The 19,852-nt window shown below is 46.5% G+C and overlaps 1 long non-coding RNA gene across 1 annotated transcript; it reads left to right on the top strand.

The window, feature by feature from the left end:
* Positions 1-3,900: 3,900 nt before the first annotated feature.
* LOC132232692 (uncharacterized) lies at positions 3,901-19,471 on the top strand. Its single transcript, XR_009452467.1, has 3 exons — positions 3,901-4,185; positions 14,559-14,660; positions 18,781-19,471. It is a non-coding gene; the product is annotated as an uncharacterized LOC132232692 (long non-coding RNA).
* Positions 19,472-19,852: the final 381 nt, after the last annotated feature.

Genomic DNA, 19,852 nt, shown 5'->3' with positions numbered 1-19,852 from the left:
TTCTGTAAGCCCCCCCCCCCCCGAATTTCATTTTGTATGATACCGGAGAAGTTTCTTCATTCCTGAATATAAAACATGCATTGGGGCTGCTGCCCTATGGGCCTTTGTCTCTGAGACATGTACGGGTCTGCTCGGCAGAGGGGGCTGTCACTCAGGAGCCAGACTTGTTTGCAGGTTCTCTGCCTCTCTTACTGGGTCATCTGCCTCTGGCATGAAGCCACCTGCCTGCTCAGTGATTTAGGTCCCTTCTGTTTTCAAAAGGGCTACACTCTGAAGTTACAGCTCCTGTTCCCCAGAGGCCTCGTCTCCCATTACTTGCCAACACACACACACACTCCTTTTTTTAAAAAAAGTGGACAATTCTAACCTCAAAGATGCACACTATTGCCCTCCATAATGTCTTAGACCAGTCACCAGTCATCCAGATGTTTATATGTGGAGGTTCAGAGATAAGTCATATCCTATTGCTGGAGATGGTGGCCCCTCTTGGGCATGTTTTCCTTGAGGATCAGGAACCTCCATCAAGCTCCTTTTAGCGTTTTGAATGTGTCAGTCAACCATACAAGAACAACAACAAAATGCATTGGAAATTGATTGTTAAAGAGCTAAAAAGTCTGGGAATACTGAGAAGAGTGAGATAGGATCCTTGCCTGAATGCCAGTTGAAGTAAAATATCCAAACACTCAAGAAGTTAAATATTAAAAGAGTTAAATCAGTTATAAGAGTTCGTACACAAGATAAAAGAGTGATGACAAGGCAGAACATGAGTAATGTATTACTAATTAATTATTACTAATTAGTAATTACCAGCCAATGTTGGGTAAGTTCTTCAACCTCTGAATCTGATTTCCTTTCTAGCCTACGGGGGCTGCCATAACAAAAGACCACAGACTGAGTGGCTTAAACAACAGAATTTACTGTCTCAGAATTCTGGAGGCTAGAAGTCCAAGGTCATGGAATCCATGGGTTTGTTTCTCCTGTGGTCTCTCTGGCTTGTAGGTGGCTGCCTTCTTGCTGTGTCCTTACATGGTCGTCCCTCTGTCTGTGTTTCCATTGTCCTAATCTCCTCTTCTCCAACTAGTCCTGTTGGATTAGGGTCCACCCCTAATGACCCCACTTTAATTTAATTACCTCTATAAAGGCCCTATGTCCAGACCATTCAGAAGTCCTGGCAGTTAAGACTGCAACATATGACTCTTGAAGGGCCGCATTGCAGCCCATAACATTGGCATGAAAATAATAATTCCTGGCTATTTTTGGTCAAATATTGATTTAGTGCTTATTGTGTGCCAAGAACTAGAATCACACCGGGTGGAGCCCTGTCATCATGCAGTCTATACCGGGGAGATGAGTATAAATCCATCATGCAGTGCCTAGGAGAGGGACTCCCGGGAGCATCTAATCGGGCAGGAGACAGCCATGAACTAAGGCAGCAACAGTGAGGACAGTGAACATATAAAAATGTTGAAGATATATATGAGAGAGAATCAACAAAACTAGTGAGATATTAGGTCTGGGATCAAAACTCCCAGATTTCTGGCTTGGGCAATGGGATGTGGCAGTGGGGGTTGGGGAGTTGAAGAACTTACTCAACACTGGCTGATAATTACTAATTAGTAATAATTAATTAGTAATACATTAATCATATTCTGCTTTGTCATCACTCTTTTATGGGGAATGCAGGTGGAAGAGGAACAAGTTTTGAGCAAAGACGAGGAGTTTCTCTTTGAACCTGTTTAATGGCCATGTTCATCAGGTGTCTAACCCAATATTTGAGAGCATGAGCTTTTGAATTCACACACCTGGGTTCAAATCCCAGCCTTTACATGTCCTGGCTGTGTGATCCTGGGAGAGTTATGCAATCTCTCTGAACTGCCATTTGTTCATTATAAAATGGGTAAAATAATACCTCCTAAATTTATAAGGTTGTTGCTGAGAATTAAATGAGGTAAATATGTCCAGTACATAGTATAGTGTACCCATGTACATGGTGCATAGTAAGCACTCAAATAATGGTGGTCACCCTGGCTGGTGTTGCTCAGTAGTTAGAGTGTGCCTGCACACCCGAGGGTCGCTGGTTCAGTTTCCAGTCACTTACTTGGATTGCACGTTTGATTCCAAACCCCCAGTCAGGGTGTGTGGGGGAGGCAACCAATCGATTCCTCTTTCACTCCTCTATCTCCCCTTCCACTCTCTAAAAAATCAATGGAAAAATAGCCTCACTTCTTGGGTGAGGATTTACAAAAAAAGGGGGGGCCCAGCTGGCGTGGCTCAGTGGTTGAGGGTCGACCTATGAACCAGGAGGTCACGGCTTGATTCCTGGTCAGGCTCAATCCCCAGTGTGGGCATGCAGGAGGCAGCCAATCAATGATTCTATCTCCTCATTGATGTTTCCATCTCTCTCTCTCCCTTTCCCTTCCTCTCTGAAGTCAATAAAATCATATTAAAATTAAAATAAAATGGCAGGTCATTATTATCATTATTAAATTTGAATGAAATAATGAGCAAATCTAAGCTTTCTTTGGTTGATTTCCTATAGATCATGTCTTTAACCTGGATTTTAGTTCCTCTGCTCCATTTGGGAACATCAGCCTCTACTCATTTTACCTTTGGTCCCTGGAGATCAAAGGATTTCCCTGATGCTCAGTTCTTTGATGGTAGAAGACAGGATTATTTTGTTTACCTAAGGTAATTTTGAGAGGGGAACTCAATGCTCACTCCACATTCTCACTGCAGGTGGCGCCCCTCCTCTGCACATCTGCCTGTGGTACTAATCTAAAGTCAGAAACCAGGTCTAAAAACACCAAACCAAATCCCTGGAACTCAGAGGAGTGCCCAGTGCACCTGCAGGACGATTTCACAAGGAAACTTGAAGAAAATGTCTTCTTCGTTTTGGCTGTAGGAATTGACTTGCACATACAAATCTCTAAGCAGGCCATTCTGTTTCATGTTTCTGTATCTCTCTCTGCATGTGCCATTTGCTGGCAATACTTGTTCCATATGACTTTGCCTCATTAACTCCTTCTCATCTAGCAAAACTCAGCTCAGAGTCATCTCCTTAGGGATGTCTTCCCTGATTGGCCTTTTAGTTGGGGTTGTGTGGCTCTCCTCGGCACTTTCAACATACCCTGAGCATTTCATTTGGATGGAGCTATGATATATTTTAAGACATCTTATTTTATTTATTTATTTTAAAAAATATTTTTATTGATTTCAGAGAGGAAGGGAGAGGGAGAGAGAGATAGAAACATCAATGATGAGAGAGAATCATTGATCGACTGCCTCCTGCATGCCCCCCACTGGGGATCAAGCCCACAACCCAGGCATGTGCCCTTGACCAGAATTGAACCTGGGACCTTCCAGTCCGCAGGCTGATGCTCTATCCACTGAGCCAAACAGGCTAGGGCTATTTTATGACATTTTATTATAGAGAACTTCATAAAAGATAGAATAAATGATCTAATAATGTCAGTCTTGCAGAACTGTAATTTCTGATTTTCGTATTCAGTTCCCCCATTTGATAGTGACGTCTGTGACAAGTGGACTTATATTTTATGACATTTTGTCCTCGGCCCCTGTGCCTGACATAGATACTCAATAAAGGTTTGAGGAATAAGTGGAAACACACTTGGTCCCATTTCTCTATTCACATTCTCCCCCCTCTTTCCTCCTTTTTTCGGGAGCTGTCCCCATCTCTACCTCCGATCTTTGATGAGCAGCCATGGACACTCCCAGCAGCACTCAGGACTAAGTGGGGCTTGCCGTGACACCCACCTTCGCCAAAGTTTGGTGTGGGCTTTGGAACCACACCCATGTCCAAATTTCAGCTGTTGGGTTGTTTTTTCTTTTAATGGACATGACAAAATAACATCTCTGAGCCTCAGTTGCATAAAACTTATTTGCTTTGCAGAGCTGTTGTGAGAATTAAATAAGATACCCCATTGCTTGGCACAGAATAGGTGTGCAATAGATGCTAGTTTCCTTTCCTGTCGGTTTTGTATCTATTCTAGGAAAATGACTTCATCCCTGGAGAAGAATGGCTGTTATTCATTATGGGGCTGGAACAATGACAACACGGGTCTTTGGGAAACACTGGCCTTCCCTGCAGGGCACAGGAAATGGAACATCAGCCTCCCTGCACGCCCAAGCCCTCTGATTCTGATAACAGAGGCCAGACTGGCCAAGGTAAAATGAGAAGGGCAGCAGGACCCCTGCACTGTGCCTCCCAGTTCTATTGGTCAGTTCTCCTATTCACATTTTCATTCATTCAACACTCCATATTTTAACAATATATTTTATTGATTTTACAGAGAGGAAGGGAGAGGGATAGTTAGAAACATCGATGAGAGAGAAACATCGATCAGCTGCCTCTTGCACACCCCTGCCCCCCACTGGGAACCGAGCCCACAACCAAGGTACATGCCCTTGACCAGGGTGGAACTTGGGACCCTTCAGTCTGCGGACCAATGCTCTATCCACTGAGCCAAACCGGTTAGGGCAACACTCCATATTTTTTAGTGCCTTCTGTGTGCAGGCACGGGGCTAGGTGCTGGGGCTCTGTGATGGACAGGCTTGGCCACAGCCCTCCCAGAGCCTGTGGTGTCCATGGATGGGGTGGAAGGAGAGACAGGGATAGGCCATGAATGAGAAGCGTGGGCTATGAGAGGGAATAACGGGGCTCTAACCTAGTCTGGGGGCTGGGTGGGCTTCCCTGAGGAAGTGACCGTGAAGATATAAAGGAAAAATGGAAATTAGCAGGCCAAGAGCATGGGGAGAAGAGAGCCCTTTCATCCTTCCACCACAGTTCATCTTCTTTCCCCACCAACTCCTGGGGTGCCCCATGTGGGTACTCCGCCTAGAGCTCCCTGTCACAAAACTCTACCTGTGGGCCGCCTCCCCAACGTCCTAGCTCAGCCCCACTAGCCCTCTTCTCAACTGACTGCAGGAGCTGGAGCCTCCTTCTCACCAAGGAAGTCGCTCTAAGGTGGCAGCTGAGAAATGTGTCCCTTTCAAAGAGCACTTGCCTGCTCCTCAGAGATGCATACAGAGGAACTGTCTTTAAATGAGATTCCAAACGCGGAGACTCTCTGGCACCTTTTTGGCCGTGTTTTGGGGAATCACAATGGCTGCTGACTCCATCCTGAGCACAGCCTTCTGGCCCACAGGGCAGTCTTTCTTCTCTCCCAGTAGCTTCCCCGACCAGAGCAACCCAGCAACAAGACCCAGAGTCTGTCCTTCCTGCTTTGGCAGAGGCCAGGGTCTGGGGCGGCCCAGGGGACTGAGAGGGCACACAGGTATTCCATTGCTGAGCAACGAGTGCCCAGCCCAGCCCAGGGCAAAAAGTGAACTTGACGTCAGCCCTGGGTGAAATCAGCCAACAGATGGTCTGTGAGCCTCCGAAAGAAAAAGAAGGCTCACCAAGAGCAGAGCCAGGCTGCTTTCATTTCCTTTCTCTTTTCTTTTTTTTACCCCCCTTTCATTTCCTTTTCTTGGCTAAGCTGCCAGATCAGGGCAGTGCTGCCAGATCCACTTGGTGGGTGGGACAGGGAAGTGTGTTCCGGGTCAGACTATAGCCAGATGGTGTCGTGTCTAGTGGCAGTGTTGTCCCGAATGCTGTGCTGTTCAAGGGTTTTACCCACAACTTGTACATAGACAGGGTGGTCAGATGACATTAATGTGGGCAGAGAGAGAATAAAAGCAATCGTAGCTATCCCCTAACTGGTTTGGCTCAGTGGATAGAGTGTCAGCCTGCGGACTGAAGGGTCCCAGGTTCGATTCCGGTCAAGGGCATGTACCTTGGTTACCTTGGTAGCTGAAACGATGTTTCTGGCTCTCTATCCCTCTCCCTTCTTCTCTGTTAAAAAACAAACAAAATCTATTTTTTTTAAAAAAGCAATCATAGCTAGCATTTATATGCCAGGCATAGTTCACTTGGTCACATATTTCTTTTTTTTTTTTTAAATATATTTTATTGATTTTCCACAGAGAGGAAGGGAGAGGAATAGAGAGTTAGAAACATCGATGAGAGAGAAACATCGACCAGCTGCCTCCTGCACACCTCCCACTGGGGATGTGCCTGCAACCGAGATACGTGCCCTTGACCGGAATCGAACCTGGGACCCCTCAGTCTGCAGGCAGACGCTCTATCCACTGAGCCAAACCGGTTTGGCTGGTCACGTATTTCTTACTTTTTATTTACTGCTCAAGTAAATGGCCCCAAGAAGTGGGCATTATTTCTCATGTGCCCCCAGTTGAGGGGTTAAAATGCTCAAGGTCACACGGCTAGCAAGTGCTGAGATGGGCTTGGGAAACCATCTAAAGCTCTTTACCAGCACTGACAAACTTCATTCATTCATTCATTCAACCAGCAGATATTTTATTGAGCTCCTTCCATGTTCCAGGCACTGTTTGACGTAAGGCAGATAAGATCCCGCTCTCATGGCACTTACATCCTAGAGAAGAAGAGAATGGTTAGGAACATCATTTTCCTGGGTAGAGAAGATTTAGGGAGGCATGTAAGCTGTCTCCAGAAAAACCTAGGATCTATGGGAAGGAGTTTTAAGAAACTGGATTTTTCTTCCTGCTGATAAAATGAATATGTGCAATTTGCCATTGTTACATCTGATAAGGGCTTAATCTCTAAAATGTATAGGGAACTCATATAACTTAAAAATAGGAAGATAAACAATACAAAATACAAAAATAAATAAAATGAATATGTGCAGACATTTTCTAAAGCAGGAAAATAAATCACTTTTAATCCCATTCTGTAGAGGCAACCACTGATTACATTTGGTAATTTCTAAGTTAGGGGCCATCTCTGGAAAGATATGCAAAAGCATCACTGCAGTTGTCTCTGGGGAAAATTGGTGGGAAACTGGTTTTACTTTCACTTTGGTACATTGTGAATTTTATACCATGGACATGTAATATAAAAGTATAATTTTATATAAATAATGGTAAAGGGCAGGCTCTTTGGACCATATAAGAAATAAATGACTAGTCATTTGGACTGTTGGGAATATATAACATATGGTTTCTTTACAAATTAAGTTTATCCGTGTGCATTTAAAGTATATTTATAAAACTTTGTTGCCTGGCTGGCTGTGGCTCAGTGGTTGAGCATCCACTTATGAACCAGGAGGTCATGGTTCGATTCCCAGTCAGGGCACATGCCCAGGTTGTGGGCTCAATTCCCGGTGTAGGGCACGTGGGAGGCAGCTGATAGATGATTCTCTCTCATCATTGAAGTTTCTGTTTCTCTCTCTCCCTTCCTCTCTGAAATCAATAAAACAAACAAACAAAAACAACAACTTTGCCTTAAATGCTTACCTGAAGCAGACCTCGATCTAAGTAGGCACTCCTGTGTTGTTTCACTGTGGCTCTGGGCATCATCATAGCAAGTCGGACTCCTACACGCCTCTTTTCCTTTGAACTTGCTTTGGAGTCAGAAAACTCATATTCCAACTTTGGCTTCACCACGTATAACTACTGACCTTGAGTGAGTTACTTAACTTCTCCAAGGAGAAAAAGCCTTATTTTACTTAGGTATAAAAAGTAGGAGGGCGGAGATTGCTAATTGCTTACCCAATATCCTGCTTAACACAGAACCCTGATTAATTTTATTGGGACTAGAAATGTGCCCAGCTAAAATATTCCACTCCCTAGCAAATAAGAGTGCCCAATAAGATGTAATTGTAAGTGGTTGGATGGGGCTTCCAGGAAACCACCCTATTTTCTTCTGACTGCCTGAATGTGGATGTGATGGCTGGAGCTATGGCAGCTACCTTGAGCATGTTAAAGCCACGGTAGTTACATCTCTGTTAAAGGTAATACTAACTCAAGCAATGGTCTAGTAAATTGCCTGAAGATTATAAGTGTCATAAAAGCCCACAAGAGCACACAAAAAGAGATGTGGTACTCATGGGGATGTTCTGATGATGTTACGGACATGCCCAACAGGAAGGAGCGAACTAGCAATCCCTCGGCTTCCATGAGAGCTTGAGCCCTTGCCATGGAAAAGAAGCAATCTGGAGTCTTATTGCTGCTCAGTTTTCTAACCAATAATGTCAGTTTCAGGGAGAGAGAGATCAGGCCTCTAGGGTGTGGGTATAAGAACCCAGGAGGGTCCTTGGCTCCCTGAAGAATGTGCAAAAAAATGGCCAGCGAGTGGTGATGGGCTTTCACCCATGGGATGGAGTGCGTGTGTGCGTGTGTGCGCAGAAGGGCATTGCTGAGAGCCTTGGCTCTGAGGGGCCCTGGGATGGACTAGACATCTAGAGGGCTAGGGTTAGAGGGCTGGGCCCAGGCAGGCTATAGGACAGCGCGTGGTGGGGCGAAGCCTGAGAGATCCCAGGATGGTTTCCCAAAAGTGAACACTTAGTGCTTCTAAAAGGCGACAGAGGACCCACTGGGAATGAGCAGGAGGGCTCTTGGGGGCTGGAACTGGGTCAAGGGGCCTGAAGGATTTGTGGCAGGGCTCTGAGGCCAGAGAGACCATGGGGATCTTGGGCCCCTGAGTTAGTTAAATTGTTCATTGCAAGCCATTGGATTGTTCATTAAGCATACTTGGTTTTTCTTTGCAAAATTGCTGTGACCTCTGTGAAACTATTAGTTGTTTTTGAGCATCTATGCCATCACTTGTTACAAAAGCCTTGTGCTCTTCCCGGGCATATTATAGGAGCAATACTTCTCTGTAATCTCTGAAGCTGGGGACCCCAGAGAGAAGTGCTGCGGAAAGAGTGTTTTTGTTAATATGACCACAGAATATTCCAATGCCCCATAACCAGATGAAAAGGTGCACTTACAGACATCCCTTTCAACTCCAAATCCCACAGTAGATCACTAGAACTGACAACTATTTCTGCCTGAGGGTTGGTATCAAAATTGAATTTTAAAGTCACATCTGTCGGTTCCCTCGGGGTTGCACACAGCCTTCAAGTCCCGGGTGGAAGGCCTGGAGCCTGAGCAAGTGTGTGCAGGCCTCCTTCTCATCTTGGGGGCTTCTTCCTCCATCCCCGGCCCTTCCAGCGCCAGCTCCGTGGAGATCAAAGCCGCTCCCTAGACCATACAAAGCCATTGCTGGAAAAGCCACATAAACGCAGCAGCTCTTTGCTGACGGGGGCTGGGAGTGGTGCCAGGCCAGCGATTTTGGAAGGGAAACCTTCCAAATGCTAGCGCAAGCCTCTGGAGCAGATGTTGCCTGTGAGTCGCCAGCACTCAGAGAGCTGTGTGGGCAGCAGGCGTGGACTGGGATTTGGATAGCTCACAGGACCGGCGAACAAAGATCTGTAGACACTGCACTGATGTAAAGGCCGAGGAAGGGTCAGCTGTCAGGAGTCCCTGGGGGAGCCTGCTCAGTGCCAAGAGACTGGAATCATAGTGAGTCATTTCAGATGGGAAGAAAGGGCACAGAACAAGTGTCCCCGTGGAGACCCCCCTGACACCTCTTGCACACAGTACTCAGTGGATATTCTTTCCTCTCCCAGCTTCTTGTTGTTGTTAATCCTCTTCGGAGAATATTTTTCCATTGAATTTTTTAGACAGAGTGTAAGGGAGGGGTAGAGACACACACACAGAGAGAGAAACATCAATGTGAGAGAGACACATCGATTGATTGCCTCCCCCATGTACCCCAACCAGGGCTGGGGATCAAGCCTGGAACTGAGGTACGTGCCCCGCCAGAATTGAACCCGGGACCCTTCAGTCCAAGGGCCAATGCTCTATCCACAGCCAAACTGGCTAGGTAGGGCTCCTTTCCTAGCTTTATACTCGGTCTCCCATTTTAAAAATGGGAACAACATAATTCCTGAAATGTGCAAAGAAGTCCGGCTTAGAGAAATGGTAGAAACAATGTAGGTGCCATCTCCATAAACCACACAAAGCCCAGAGTCTGAGACAGACCTGATCTTACTACCTTTTCGAGGAGGTGATTTGAGGGGCCAGACAGGTAGGCCAACTGGAGGACATCTCCCTCCATAGGCATGTGACAATGCCTGAAATTCCACCACTGCCGGTTAGGGGACCAAAGAAGAAGAGAACAAAAAAGCGGGGGGGGGGGGGGGGGGGCGGGGGGCGCAGGAGGCCTGAAAAGACCAGGTGAAAGATGCACTTTGCTGAGAGTGGAGAAGAATATTGGATTTGGAGCCAGGCCACCCCGGGTTTGAATCCTGGCTCTGACACTTACTGGGTGACTTTGAGCTGGTTACTTGACTTTTCTGAGCCCCCATTTCCCATCGTGAAAGCAGGCTAATGCTTCCTGCCTCACAGGGCTGTTGTGAATGTGAACATGCTTTTTTACTGAGACCTTGTGCACACATGATTTTTTAGAAGCTACCCCCGCACTCCCAAGAAGCCCCGGCCCCAAAGTCATCCCTGCCAGTGGTCTGGGGCTGGGATGTTCCATCAGCGAGCACATTTCTCTCTGCTGTCATTGTTCATCTCAGCCCAAACCCCAGGCTTGTCCTGGGGCCATGACTTCGGAAGCCCGGGCTGTGAGGCTGAGGCTGTGTCACTCCCTGCAAGCTGTTGAGAGGCTGGAGGTTTGGATTGCACTGAAGGCTTTAAAAGGTATTGTGAGGCCAGTTTCCCTTTGTCTTTTTTTTTTTTCTATTTGGTTCTTGGCCTTTGGGAGAAGGTTTTCATCTTTCTAGCTCCCCTGAAATTAATCTTTCTCTGGAAGTATTTCTTACCACCAAGGAAGACCTGGGTCTGCCCCCAGACAAATTTGCACAGCGGGCAGGACAGAGAGGGAAGAGGAGAGAAAAAGCTGGAGTCAAGTGAGGAAGAGGAACTGGTGTGAGCTCAGCAAATACCGTGCAGGGAGTTAGAGGTGATAGGGAGTGAGAGGTGACCCTGCAGGTGACTGAAACAGGAGGGCCACTCCCTAAGTAACGGTGGGAACCAGCAGTCCCCATGGAACTGCTTTTTCCCAGGGACTCCTGTCCCTGCGAGGATGCAGAGCGGCCTGCCCCAAGGAGCTATGCAGGGGATGCCTCTGTGTTGATTCTAAAAATCAAAGCCACGTTTACCCATGGAGTCTTCTGCTCCCGTTTCCATATGCCCTTCAGCTGCCTCCAAGAGGCCTACAGGTTCTTTATGAAGGCCCCTTTCATGCACTGCCTATCGCTACCCAGTGCAGGGCAGGCTTCTGGGTGTGCCATCTGTATGATTGTACACGGTCCCATGCTCAGAAGGACTCTGCCTTGGTTTAATGTTCTTGTTCTGTCATCATCTTGAAATTCTTAATAATTTTAATTTTAAGATAGGTAAGTGTTTTGCAAGAGAAATCCAATGGCTCAATGAGCATGCATGAGTTAAGGCACATGGCAGGGAAGGCAGTAGGAATACAGAGCAATGGGCCTAGTGGCCCTGTACATACATGCAAGCCTGGGAAGTCTGGGGCTCTCCTGGATCCCAATGTGTCTGGGCCAGACCTGGGCTCAGATTGGTGGCAGCGACAGTGGTGGCAGTGGCAACAGCAGCAGCAATCACAGGAGAGTGGAGGGGCTCTACAGGAAGGCAGCATTAGGATCCCAGGAGGAAGCACCACTTGTGCCCTTGGAGCCCATCCTTGCAACGTCTATACAAGTAACTCTTGGCCTAAGCTCATGGACAGGAATTGCTGGCCTGCGAGCAGCAAACTTTGTCAGTAAATTACCCTATATAATAAAAGGCTAATATGCAAATTGACCAAACTGCAGAACAACTGGTCACTATGACATGCACTGACCACCAGGGGACAGACGCTCAATGCAGGAGCTGCCCTCTGGTGGTCAGTATGCTCCTACAGGGGGAGCACTGCTCAGCCAGAAGCTGGGCTCATGGCTGGTGAGCACAGCGGCAGTGGTGGGAGCCTCTCCTGCCTCCGCTGCAGGCGGGTGGTAAGGAGCAAGGGGTTCAGGACTGTGAGAGCCCTGGACTGCAAGAGGGATGTCCGACTGCTGGCTTAGGCAGGCGGACATCCCCCGAGGGGTTCTGGACTGCGAGAGGGCGCAGGCCGGGCTTAGGGCCCCTCCTCGACTGCACGAATTTCATGCACTAGGCCTCTAGTAAGTAATAAAATATTTCTAAAGGCAAAACTCTATATTCTATACTTTGAGCAGCATTTTTTCCTACTCTTTGAACAAGGGAGTTTTATTTTTCAAGCCCCAACATCATGTGCTCTGCCCTGCCTCAGTTCCTCGAAGGCTCTCTAGTTCCTAGCAAAGTGCATAGACATATAAATTCTTCTATTTGGAGTTCCTCTAGACTCCAAAGCAGTAGTTCTCAACTGATGGCAATTCTGTCCCTCTCCCAGGAGACATGTGGCACTATCTGGAGACCTTCTTTGTTGTCATAACTAGGGGGCTGCTACTGGCATCTAGTGGGTAGAGGCCAAGGATGTTGCTAAACATCCTACAGTGCACAGGACAGTCCCACTACAAGGAATTATCTGGTCCGAAATACCAATAGTGCTGCAGCTGAGAAAACCTGATCTAGAGTCTCCCTTGTGGTTTTGGGCTAGCAGAGCAGCATCGCTGGAAGGTTGTTTGAAATGCAGACTCTCAGTCTCCATCCCAGATCCTCTAAATCAGAATCTGCATTTTAACAAGATCCCCAGGTGATTGATGTGCACATGACAGTTTGAGAAGCACTGAGCTAGGGAATGTGAATCTCAATGGTATGTTTCAGATGTGGGAGGGAGCCCTTCTCTGCCTCTGCGGTCATGCCAGCCCTAAAGGGTCCCCAAGGACTACGCTGTTGCTGACGCGTTCCTCATGCTTCTTGCTCATTTCTCAAGCACCCCTTCCCCCCACCCTCACCAGAGGCATGTGACAGGCAGGTCCAGGCGCAAGAACACTGTGAGTAGTCAGCACTTCAGTCCTGGCACTCTCTGGTGTTGAACTTGTACCTCTGTCAAGCAAGTATGCAGAGAAAAGACAGCAGACCTGGGAATGTTAAAGCTCTGGCCCGCTCCCAGCTGGCCCCAGGCCGCCCTCTGGTGTACTGGGCTTAAGGACTCTGTGCTGTGCCTCCACACACTAGGGACTGGCCCTCCAGCACCCCACTGTTTTCAGAGCACAGCCTTTGAGCTTGCCATTTCCTTCACAATGATCTGTCCCACTTCAACTGTCCCTGGCTGAGCCTTCAGGACTCGCTTGTCTGCCCCTCCTGGAAGCTTTCAGTTTTCCTCGGGCCCTGATAACAACAGCAGACAGATCTGTGACAGAGTCCCCACGTTACAGGGTCTTCATGGGAGGGAAAGTAAATGAAGGTCAGGTGAGAATCCTGGCAAATGCTGGGTTCCTGACCCTATAAACAAATGCAGGCCCAGTGTTTACAAATCTTTTGATTTTTAAAAGAGAAGCAGAAAATTTGGATTTTTAATGTGAAATCTTCTGATTTTCAAATACTGGCAACTAAATAAAAAATGAAAACAAACAAACCACCAGGCAGACCAAACCCCTCTGCAGGAGGCAAGGGCCTTCCATAGACAGTTTGCTGCTGCTGGGCTGGGTGAACACTTACTTACCATGTTGTGTTGTCATTATTTGTGGACGTCTCTGTCTCCCCACTCAACCTGGTGGGTCCTAGAACAAAGCAGTCCTCAGCACCTACCTGGGACTGAATAATTGAATGAGTGAATGAATGAGTTTATTTTTCTGCTACTTGTTGTAAGCTCTGGTTAACCAGCGGGTTTAAAGCCATGGTCTGTATTAGGCAGTGTCACCCTGTAGGGTTGTTTGGACACTTGCAGGGTTGTTTTTGGTTGTTGACTGAAGGCACCATTGGCATTTAGTGGGTGGGGTGATAGGGTGATAAAAATAATATCAGGCCTCTATTTTGTGCTCTTTGTGTGCCAGGCTCTGTTCCAAGTACTTTATTGAAATGAACTCATTTAATCTTTTTTATTTATTTATTAATTTTAGAGAGAGAAAGGAAGGAAGGGGGGTGGGGGGAGAGATTTGTTGTTCCACTTTGTGCATTCATTGGTTGATTCTTGTATGTGCCCTGACCAGGGATTGACCCTGAACCCTTGGCGTATGGGAATGATACTCTTACCAACTGAGCTACCCAGCCAGGGCCCTTTAATCTTTACAGTCAGTCTTACAAGGTAGATATGGCCATCATCCCCATTTCAGTGAAAGTGTTGTTGTGGGACGGGCACTGGTTGGTCTGCAACAGACAGGACAGCCCCGCACAGCAAGGAACCATCATGTGTTCCACAGACTCTTGCCCCACTGGATGTTTATGTAGAAGGAAAAAACCTGCTTATAATTATCAGAAATATGAGTATCATGTAAGTTGCAGGAAGAATGTGCTTTATTTTTCAGCACTTCCCCAAGAGCTCACCATTTCAGAAAAATCACACAATAGGCAGCAACATTGCTCAAGGCATCCAAGTCACTAAAACCACAAACTTACATCCATCTGCACTTAAAGAGTTGCCAAAGTCATGTTGATTTTAGGTGCAAGCATTGGATCGATTAATTTTTTTAAAGTAAACTCTATACTGAATAACCACATACTTCAAAAAGTGAGTCATAAAGTATTAACCTCTCTGAACTTTTGCAAAGTGAACACACCCCTGTGTAACCAGCACTCAGATCAAGAAACAGAATGTTCTCAGCACCCGGAAGTCCCCTCATATCCTCTTCTGGTCACAATCCCCCGTAAAGGTAGCTACCATCCTTTTTACCACTTCTAATGCCTTACATGAATTTTGTCTATGTGTTTGAACCTTATATACGTGGAATCACATAGTGTATGCTTTTTGTGCATCTGGCTTCTTTCAGTCAAAATCATAGTGTGAGATTCATCCATGTTGTTGTGTGAACTGCTGGCTGCCTCCTTGTGCCAGGAGCCGGTCCATCCTTGCTGTTTCAAGGGACCTGGCATATATGGCATACTTTTCTTAATATGTTTGCTCACCTTCTTGGCGCTGTGTTTTAACCAAAGTCACCTCTCCGAGAAAGGTTGAATCCCCAGGTAGGGATTTTCCCCTGAAGTTAGGGAGGGAATAAAACCCCTCAACTAAGTGCCAGGCGGGTAATTAATCCCTTTAACTACGAACAATCATGCTTAAACTACATAATCTTTTCTCCCTGGAATGGAGATAAGAAACGCCCTAACCTTTGTAATAGAGATTGATAGGATTGAATCAACTGGTATAAATACAGTTGTAACAAGACAGAAAGACTCAGAACTCAGGAGACAGAATTCAGAAGACAGAACCTACACGGAGCCTAGAGACAGAAGAACTTCGCTGGCGAGAGCATGCCGGAGGATCCTGGAGAGGGACTGGCCTCGGAGCCTAGAGACAGAGCCTAGCAGGAGAACATGGCAAGGGATCCTGGACTGAACCTGACTACAGAGATTGGCAGGAGAACCTGACTGGAACCTGGACACTGAACCTGACTGAGAGCCTGGACAGAACCTGGCTGGAGAACCTAGCGAGGGAACATGGCTACAGAACCTCGCTGGAGATCCGAAGCAGAACCTCTCTGGAGATCCGGGCTAGAGATCCTGGCTAGGTTGCTGATCAACTGAACACTGTCCCCGTGTCATTCCTTCTTCGCCGACTCCGTCCACACCTTTGGGGACCCCTGGACCTGCTGGGGTTGGACCCCGGCATCCTTGGGCAAAGGCAGGGAGGAGAAGCAGGTAACCAGGTTGGAGGGGGACCTGGGCAGTTATGAAGACACAGCAGGTAGACACTCTCTTTGCTACCTTGGCTTATCCTTGAGTGTAAAATAGGGCTCATACTTTTGCTCAGCTTACCCGGTCTGTGTCAGAGATAAAAATGTCACTAGACTTGTCACTAGACTTCAGAAAAAGCAGGAGGGGCTGGATCACCCTCTTACCCATACCTGCTGACTGACTGGGCATTGTCAGGTGCACATTTTCCAGGGCTGGGCTCAGAATTGGGGTGTGCAGGGAATCATAGTCCCTGTTCTGGGCAGCCCTGTTTGGAGCTCTGAGCTCTGCCAAGCCTTCTCAGACCACTGGCCAACAAGGACTGGGTCACCAAGTCTGGCTCTCATTGGTTCCTAACATGTCAGAGGAGGGGTGTCCCAGGTGATGGCTCAGGCCCAGGTATTCAGACAACTGGCCTAGCTCAGGATCTTCCTCCGAGGAGTGGTAACCACCTCTCAGTTGTGCTGGCCCAGACCTGCAGGTCCACCCGTCATGGACTCTGACTTTCTGAGGTGACATGGCTTGAATACTTCTACCTCTTCAAGCAGGTTTATTTGTTTACTTCCTTGGAGCTTTGAAAGCTGCCTAAAGAATCATGAATCAAAACAAGGGAAGCACCATGCTAACTCATGTCTGAGGTCAGACAAGCCAGTCATCTGCTTGGTGCCTCAGCTTCCTTATAGTTAAAACTGGGGCATAGTAATGTATAATTTTATGGGGATGTTGTGCAGATAAAATGAGCTGGCGTGCAAGACAGAACTTTTTAAAAGATTAAGAGATATGTAATGATAATTTAGGTCATTATTTGTTATTTTGATTGGGGGTAAGAGGGGCCATACATTTAATTTGAAAAAAGTGTGACTTTTGAAGCAAACAAGAATGAATTCTGGTTTTGCAACAACATACATGCTATGCAGTTTTTGATGTTATAAAAATATCTCTGAGCCTGTTTCTTCATGTGTAAAATGGTGTTAGTGATACTTAACTAGGAGGGTTGTCAAAATCAACTGTGAATAATAAAGTGAAGAGATAAAATGGAGTCACTATAGTCAAGCTGTTAAATACTAAAATCAGGTAGGTTGAGGCACAAGGAAACAATTCTATTCTTGTTTTAACTAGCTTGGGAACTTAAGCTTTTGAACTTTTTAGTCCTGCATCAATGCCTGGATATATATCAAACATTAAAATAACCCTCTGATGATCTCCTGAAGGAGTAAGTAAGAAATGTGCAGGTATCCAGACCACAGGTTATCTAGAGCAGTGGTCGCCAACCAATGGTCCATGAAACAATGGTGGTCCATGAAGTCCGAAAGGTTGGCAACTGCTGATCTAGAGGATTACCACCTCAGATCAATCCACAGTCTAAGAATTCATAACTACTTCTTCTCAAAAATGTACTTTTTACTATATAAAAACTCTTAGCTTTTCCTCCTTCTTCAGAACACTCTGGATATGGCCTAATTGTGTTTCAGGTTTACAAACCCTAAGACCTTTATAATTTACTAGTGACCAGGTGCACGAAATTCATGCACTTCGGGGGGGTGGGGGGGTGTCCCCAGCCTGGCCTGTGTCCTGTCGTAGTGCGGGAGCCCCGTGATCTATTGCCCCAAAGAGGTAGGCCCCACCCACCCATCCGGGGCTCCTCGATGGATTGCCCCAAAGAGGTAGGCCGGAGCTGGGGGGAGGCCTATGGACCCCCGGGCCGGGCAGCAGCGGAGGGGACTCGCTGTGCACCTGCAGACCCCTGGCACAGGCGTGCGGAGAGGTCTCTCTGCATGGCCCTGCCCCTGTCCCTGATGCTGCAAGTCCCTGCCCACCTGCACCTGCTGCGCATGCACCCTGCTGATCAGTCGTTACTGTGATGGTGTCCCGACCAATTTGCATATTACCCTATTATTAGTATAGATTTCTAGGCAAAGCCTCCAGAATCTTTTTGAGTTTGTTTGACAGTGGTTACATGTATAAGTGCATGGCACACAGTAGGTGCTCAATAATATATGCTGTCATTCTTATTGTTATAAGTAACTAGTGGCCCAGTGCACAGATTCATGCACATTGAAAGGAAATTAACTAGAAGAAATATTTTAATATCGCTTTTCACCCTTTCTCTATAATAGAGGTGTCAACCAAATTCATGATCAACAATGACAGATGGAAACACATGCGTGTGATTGGCGCCAAGAGCTTTATATGTATCACGTATGTGCAAGTCAACTTAGCCTTTTATAGATATAGAATAAACTTGATTAATTAGACCTGCTTTCTGATGTAACTAAACTTTTTCCAGCCCAGTGAAGCACTCCAACTTCTCTTTCAGGTAATTGTCAGTAACACAGCAATAAATATCAACACGAAGCAGATTATTATTGTAGATCATGCAGGGAGAACAAAGGGTAAAATATTTAACTGCAGCAGTGTTTTTGTTTTTTTAAAAAAAATATATTTTATTGATTTTTTTACAGAGAGGAAGGGAGAGGGATAGAGAGTTAGAAACATCGATGAGAGAGAAACATCAATCAGCTACCTCCTGCACACACCCTACTGGGGATGTGCCTGCAACCAAGGTACATGCCCTTGACCGGAATCGAACCTGGGACCCTTGAGTCCGCAGGCTGACGCTCTATCCACTGAACCAAACCGGTTAGGGCTGCAGCAGTGTTTGACTATATTCTACACAGTGAGAAAACCTGAAGTCATTTTCAAGGTTCACCATTTCTTCTTTTCAATCAGATCAAGTTTCTAAGCTTTCTAAATCTCCATTTTCTGGCTAATGAAAAGAAAATAGGATTCCACCAAGTCTCCTATCTACCTACTCCAGGACTTCTGTGAGCATCAAATGAGATGAGGCAGGGGAAAACGCTTCACAGACATTTGGTTATAGTGTGAAATGTTTGCACCTGGCTATAAAGCAAGTCGTGTTCCTGGGCTGAAGAAACTGCAAGGAGGCTAGTCCTTGCTAGGGAGAGGAAGCCAGGCGTTGCTATGTGAAGTCATTACCCAGATGGTCGGACACTTAGCATATTAGCTATATATATATATATATATGATAGCAACAGAGATACAATATACTAATTCTGAACCTTTTCTCTCTTGCATTTTCAGGGAGCCAGGTTCCTCTTTTGTGCCCCCTAAGGGGTACAAGCACAAGCTACCTGTTAGATTCCTGGGAGAGAGAAGGAATACTGTGCCTTCTGACATACCATACCAGTGACCAACTTATCTCAATTTGCCCACAACTGTCCTAATATTAGAACTGGAAGTCTTAGTTCCTTGAAATCCCTTAGCCCCAGGCAAACAGAGAGGACTGACTTCTCTACAAGCTGCAGCAAAGACGGAAGTCTGTCCAAGTGCAGACGCAGGCACTGATTCTCAAGTAAGAGGGCCTCGACATTTAAGAGCGCCTCTGAGACAGGCACTGTACAAGGCCCTGGGCACAAAGATAAAAAGTCACAATCATCGCCACGGAGGAGCCACAAGCCCTGTAAACACATCAGCGGAGCATTTATCTCTTAGGACCGAAATGCGATCACCAATAACTTATGTAGCCACAGTGCACAAACTACTCATATAGCAAGGTGCTGGAAAATAGCCTCAGGCGGGGAGACTCCGGACAGGAAATAGAGTGAGCAATGTGGCGGGGTTCTAGCCCCTCCTCTGCCTGTCCTCACTCTTAGCTTTGGTTTTCTCAACCTTGAGATTCGTCGTGTGCTTTTAGCGAGCTGAGGAATCACTTCGGAATGCTCATTAAAATACGATTCCTGAATCTGACCCTAGCTTTACTGAATCGGAAAGGTTGGAGGTGAGTCCTCCAAATCTGTATTTTTACACCCACTCCACCCCTCGGAGCAATTTTGACGTTGTCAGGCTATGCGCCATAGTTTGGGAGATAATGGCCTGCCTTGGTGATAGCTCTGGCGAGTGATTTAGAAGCTAATAAGGCAACAAGCAAGAAAGTGCTTGGAGAACCTGACAGTAAACCAGTTCTTTGCAAATAATAGTAATCCAATAATCCAAATAATATATTAAAAAATCTAAATAATAATAGTAAAAGATCTGGAAGACAAACTGCAAACAGGACACAGCCCGAGCTTGAACCACTGCCCCAGGCACTTCAGCGCAGCCGAGGTGACTGTCCCTTTAAGGCCCTCCCACCCCCACCCGGCTCACCTTCTGG

Source organism: Myotis daubentonii, chromosome 1 (genome assembly GCF_963259705.1).
Source record: "Myotis daubentonii chromosome 1, mMyoDau2.1, whole genome shotgun sequence".
Lineage (NCBI taxonomy): Eukaryota > Metazoa > Chordata > Mammalia > Chiroptera > Vespertilionidae > Myotis > Myotis daubentonii.
The sequence above is the reverse complement of the archived record's forward strand: the minus strand, read 5'-3'. Positions and strand labels throughout refer to the sequence as shown.